The following is a 6,809-nucleotide window of genomic DNA, read 5'->3' as shown; positions in this document are numbered from 1 at the left end:
GCTGTGGACAGACAAATGGACAGGCTTGTTTTTTTGTTGAATTTGGGTTCTTTGATGAAATTATTTAGGTTGCTCAGGTCTATTACTGGTTGTTGGGTATCACAATCAGGAACAGTATGGAATAGAAAAAGGATTACTGGTTATTGAACTACCTCTACTGCCCACGCCTCTAATAAAGTGTTTATCTTCTATAATGTTTCTGCCTTTGTGGGATTTCTGGGAATGGCCATCATGAGGGGCATGATGAAAGTGGAGGGGTTGGACAAAATCCAAGGCCCCTCCAAAACTTAATGGAAAATTGTTTCATAATGTGGGAACAGGTTGCTCGACACATCTCAAAATAGGAATCTGTCATCCACCTTGTGGGTGTCCATGGACAATTTCTGCACCACCTGTTTTACACTCTCCTCAATTCTGCTCTCAATCAGATGGGAGAGAACATGGGGCTGTTGCATGGTGCTGTTTGAATGATGACAACTGCAAAAGCAAGCTCATTCTAACCATATTGAAACTGCAGGTAGTGGTTAGAGCATTTGCCATCATGAGGTGTACAAACTTATGTATACCATGGAGATGCAGCCAATTGAATCCCATGTGTTATAATTTGCTGCTTTTTTTTACCAAGCAATAAATGGGCCAAGATGCCAGATCAACAAGAGATTGAAATAATGTTCCTAACCAGTTTCTAAGTGGCATTAAATACTGGCCCTTCCACTTTATAAACAAGATATATTAATGGCCAAAAGATTCTTATTCATGGTGGGAACTTCTGTGTAATAAATACTGGTATGCCTCCTAAACCAATTTGGTTAAAAAGTTATGGTAGTTGACTGGTAGTTGACTGGCCAAGAACAAAACCTTGCTATTGCCTCAATTACATATCTTGTCCAGAAATTTCTGTGATCTTGGAAGATTGTGGTAAAAATATAAATGACTGATGTTTCTACACAGCTTTTTGGTTAACTTGTATTGCCAGGCTGGAGCTGATGACTGGTATGTTGTGGCCAGTTGGTTCAGTATGGCTAGTGCAGTCCACTGAAATTATTTGGCTGGTGGAGTCAGCTGAATCAGAGTAGTCAGCTGTATTGCCATACATGGAAAGCATGGATAAATCCATTCAGCTGGCTGGATGACTGGCAAAAAGGCTGGCTGACTAGCTGGTATTCTGATTTGTGTAAACCATAAATTCACTATATAACATTGTTGTTGATGGAGTCTGCTAGGCATGACTCATTACTATAGCTGGGTGGTACACTTGGTAACCAAGACATTACGTGTCATTTCAGGAACCTTGGCTGACAAAATCAGAAAATACCCCCAAATGAACATTGTTATCATCTATATCAAACAAGCGGGGTGGGTGGGGTGGACTTGCACCCAGAAGTTTGTCCAAAATAGAGGCCAGATCATTGTATCCATTGTTTGACTTTCTAGTCAAAAGCACTTTATTGATAATATTAATCCATGCTTTCAAATCACTGCATGGCAAGTGCTCCGTCGGTGTGAGTATCTCATAGGAGGGGGAAGGAAGCTTAGCAGAGACATCTGGGTTGGATGATTTACTTTTGGCTCTCTTTTCTCTGCTCTTGAGCTGTTTAGCTAGGACAAGGACCTATGTCTGTTCAAACCCACAAGATCAGGTGTTGCAGGTCACTGAAGATTTAGAACATGAGTCAAATTTTATGATTATCCTCCTATGCTTTGAAGCATCTCCATTTTCTGAAATGATAAAGAAAGTGCAAAGAAAAATAGCATGTATACATAGTTATAAGACTAAACTAAACTAAAAGAAAATGCCAATGAATGAAGTTGAATAAATATTTGGTCACCAATCAATACATGACTGACAACAAAGCAGCAATTAAATAATGAATAATAATAAAAATTATTCTTATAAACTTATAATGGGTGACCTTGCGTTTTGAGACATCATATGAACCCTCAATATTTAATGTCATATGGTTACGGTTTTATCATAATGATGTGTTAATAAAGTGGAAAATAATCATTCAATGCACTATTATACTGCAAAAATGTATATACTACCTTTATTAATGTTGAAGCTTACTGTACAACAAACCAAAAATATGTGGATGGGTGAAAACACAGATTTAATCGAATTGATTCTATGGAGGCCTCCTGACACTGCAGGCAAAATGTATAAAAACTGATGACATCCAGGTTCTTACTTGCCACCTATCATGAGAAGGGGAGCTAATCTATAAGAGTTTCTTCCCATTATATTATGTGTAGACAAAATAATGTTTTTATGACTACTAGGGCACTGGATACTGGAGGAAGCAGTAAGTAATTCCTAATATTAAAGTGATCAGCTAATGTATTTAATTGAGAAAAATGGCAATAACTCTCAAAATCGGATCTTAAATAAACAAAACCATTAAAAGCAAATCTGCAAGTAATAGGAAATTAACCTGCCAAAAGGTATGCAATGATATTGAAGGATTGCAGAGCTATGGTGGTTACAAAATATTAAAGGATGGACAGAAGGATGGATGCAAAGACAGAATGATGGAAATGGTGATTAGTCTTGATTTCCTGCATTTCAATGTAGGGCCATAGTAAAATGGAGTGGAAAAGTCAATTTTTAATAATACTAGCCTTGACCTTTATGCTACTGACCCATAAATCTGTAGGGTTTATTTCTTTAGTTAATAAAATCACAACTATCTTAAACTTAACTGTTGTGCAGAAACTCAGAAATATGAATGGATACTGGTCCTCTTATCCATCTGACTGCCACAACAGATTAAGTCATAACATCCCAGAATCTATGCAGGTATACAAATTTAGCATGTTGAGACTATAGCAGATGTTTGGTCTCCATTCATTAATTTCTTTTGGAGTACATAGTCCGTTTGATGCACATTGGTTCCTCAGAAAATTGAAATACATAAAAGTATTGATGACAATTTTAACAGTTTCAAGTTTATATGAATTAAATTACAAGTGGCAATACTTGTCCATCGCTATTAAGTACCTTATTACTTTTTTGTTTAAAAAAATCTTGTCTGTTCGATGTGAGTACATCCTCCCCCAGAGTGGGGAACTGTCAATAGACATTGATGCACTTGCAGCATCTGCTGCACCTGTTTAGAAACAGTCATCTTTTTCATAGATGATAGTATGCCAGGACATCAGAGCAAGGTGGGAGGAGGGCATTTGGTTATAGCATTGGGTAAGAATTGCATAATTAAAATTAGTTTCCCATTCCCAAAAATACTACATTTTAAGAGCAGCAATATGTTACCTATTGCTATTACATTACATACCTTAATTTGTCAGGCGAGTAAGTTGATGTTTTAACTGCGCAAAGACAAAGACAAATTAAAGTATGCACCATTAAAGGAAGAGGTCCGCCTTACAAATTGGTGCTGTCTCTCTGGGCCACATGCTGTTGTGCAATTATAGGTTGCAGAAAAATGGTCCCTGCACTTGTGCTAATGAGCAGAGGTAGAAGAACAAGAAGGTAGTATGGGATTACTAAATGCTGCCTTCATGATGTCCCCCAAGTCAGAGTGATATAGGTCCATGAGGCAGTGATGGTTGAAACCACATGGGCTTTGTTAAATGCAGTGACCTATTTGGTCATAACAACCAATCTTGATCATTCACAGCACAGATTAAACTGAGACACAGAATTTCTATAGGTAATGGAGCTAAAGTTGGCAACTCATTTTTGGCTAAAAATCCTGACTAACAAAGGAGATAAATGGAATCATAAATCAAACTAAACCAAAGACAACCCGAGTCTGTAGACAAGGTAGTACTCTTGCTGCATATTCTTGCCAAATCCTCTGTCTGTGTGGGTTTGAGTCTTAGGCTCAGCTAACATGGGTACATGAGAAAGTTTGCAAGAAGGTTCTTATGGGATGGTGGTTCTTCCCGGGGTTTTCCAGGGTTCTTCCTCCACCAGTTATACTGACTGCCATGTATAACCCATCTTGTGCTGAAAAATGGTGTTCAACCCTACAACACCAATAACATCTTCTTGCCGATGCTAGAGCAAGAAACAACACAGTTTTGAGTGTGAGGACTTGAAAGGAGGCTTCACTCAAAGGTTCTTAGGGGGTTTTTGGTCAAAGACCATAAAACGCAAGAAAGATTCCATCAAGGTGTAAAAGGTTGTGAGGCAGGTCTCTGTAGCTCAACACAGGTACTTAATAAGATTGGCAAGCTAATGACTGGCATGCTCAGCAATATGGTTTACCAAGGGACAGATAAGATCAATGGGTTTCTTACTGTTCCAATTACAGAAGATTCTCCTTCTGGAATCAGAGACCTTGGATGTAGAAACTCTCCAGGCTTGAATGATTTAACTGGCAACCCAGCCCAAAAACTTATTCTGGCAGAGACATTGCTTGAGATGAACAAAGAGACTCAGAGATTGAAGAATCTGTTGGATGTTGTGGAGGAGGGATCCCTGCAACATAAGATTCCTAATGTGAGTCAGAGACTGGGTCAACTGATCAACAGGTCTAGTAGGTCACCGAACCATGATCATTGGGTCAACAATAAATACGGTGATGAGAATGATCTGAGCAGTGGAAGTTCTTACTCTTGCAGAACTTGAGTTAGTAGATGGAATGGTTGGAAGGTGCATGTGAACAGTTGATCCCACTGAAGGCTGAAGGTGCCTACTGCCCATACTCTCTGATCTGGGACAGAAAATACATACAAGGGAAGCCTGTCATTGAGCCTCATTACAAATGGTCTTCCCCACAGTGCTGAAAACATTCTTTTAAGATGGCTTTACCATTCCTGGAAAGGCTGTCTGCAAATATGTTCTTTTTCCCTGGAATGTGCCAGACTTGGAGGGTGATTTGTCCAAGGTGGACTAGCGGAGGAGATTCCGAACTGAGCATGTGTATCTCCCTGACATCAGAGTTATGCTACAGTGGACAAGTTATCTTAGGATACCATGAAACAGAGAGAAATCGGTCTAGCATTACAATGTACCAACACAGCTGTGATGTGTTGCTGTGGTGAGAGTAAACAAAAATAACAAAGCTTTTTAAAAGAACATGATTTGATTTATTAGAAGTAAAGTTGTCAAAAAGCTGTTCAGCATTTGCAACTCCAAGCATATCTGGGCAAACAAATCTCATTCTTTGTGTTGAACTTAATGTGTATATTGATCATTACCAATATGTATGTTAGAGAACAAAATACTTACAGTATCCAAACTTAGGACTTGGTGGAAATATCCAGGTCCATTACTACTAAAAATAATCATTGCATCCAATATTTTATCATACTGACATATAAAGAGAACTCCTATGACTTGGAAATGTTTGCTGATTTTTTTTACTGTAACCTATTTTCAAGGTTGCCATTTTATGTTGCACAACAATTCTAGTGAAGAAAGATAAGAAACTTTTACTATTTTTTTTATAAACTTCTAACAGTATTTCATCAGCATTTTAATCATCTGACATGAAACTATTTAAAACCAAAGTTTAAAGTGAGTTTTTGTAGATACATGCACCAGTTTCTCTCTATTTTTGCCAAGTCTTCACCTTATTCTAGTTATCATCATCATTGGCAGCTCAGTTTTGAGAGACCATGCGAGTAGCGCCCATGGAGTGTCATCTGTCTCTGGTTATAGGGAAGTAATATTTGTCCAAATATTAAAATCCAGCTTGGATCCTGATTTATCACAATTAAATGCACTTAAAAGCAGTGACAAGCTTTTGCATGATTAATTATAACTTCAGGTAAGAAAAAAGTTAAATTTATGGTTCCAGTCTAGGAACACATGATAAAGATATAAATGGAATCAGGGAAAAGTGGTGATAAGATCTGTGAACATTCAATAGGGATATTTAAACATAAAAATTCTGGGGCCACCAAAATAAACTAGGGTTGCATGGGCAATTTTCAATGGAAAATCACAAGCTATGGCTGTCCATTGCAAAGACTGCATTAAATATACTTCCCATTGATTACACTGAAGCACCAACTAGACACAGGTGGATATTTTAAAAGATTATCCTATTTACACAATGATATATAATTTTTAAGTACAATTGGTCTAACTTGAAAACAAGCCTTGCCTTAAAGACATGCATTTAAGCAGTCAAGTTAATTCTGTTCTGTAAATTAAAACTGTTAATATGAACTTCAGTAGTTATTTATGTTTCTTGATATATCCTGTAATTTGGTACATGGTCATATTTCTAACTCGTATGTTATGGTAGAGTCTCAAAAAAGAAACTGCTTTTGATTTTATAAATTTTAAAAGATGCATGTTTTCTAAACCAAAATGTTTTTGATACCCTTAAGGGTCGTATAAGGGATCCTTGCAACAAAAATTTTGTTATCACAGTATAAACCTGGAAAAGCTCTAAACATTTTTGTTTTAAAAAGTGTGAGAATTCTGCTTACTCAGTCATCCAAGATCTTTCAGGGTAAAGTTTATAATTGTAATTTGTGGTAAAATGAATCCCAGTTTTCACATGAATTGAAATTATAATTCATAGTTTCTTCTTTTTTTTCAAGTCCTTGGATTTCTTTGCTCTTGGAAGAAGGAACTACGGACTATTTTGCTGATGTGCAATTATGATGTTACAGTCTTTAAAATTTATGGGATAAGAAGTGAACAGATTTTTTTACACTTCTACAAAATCATGTTAGTACCAGCTGAAGATACTCAAGTGGATTTATGTATTTATGTAGAATTAGGCAAAAACTGAAGAAGAAAAAAATAAACATCCTATGCTAATTATTCCATGAACCAGAAGCTCAGCTGTAGGGTAATTAGCAGAGATGCTGGTGTCTGTGAATTACTA

This window comes from Sinohyriopsis cumingii, chromosome 2 (assembly GCF_028554795.1).
Source record: "Sinohyriopsis cumingii isolate HCF-2022 chromosome 2, ASM2855479v2, whole genome shotgun sequence".
In the NCBI taxonomy this organism is placed as follows: domain Eukaryota; kingdom Metazoa; phylum Mollusca; class Bivalvia; order Unionida; family Unionidae; genus Sinohyriopsis; species Sinohyriopsis cumingii.
The sequence above is the reverse complement of the archived record's forward strand: the minus strand, read 5'-3'. Positions refer to the sequence as shown.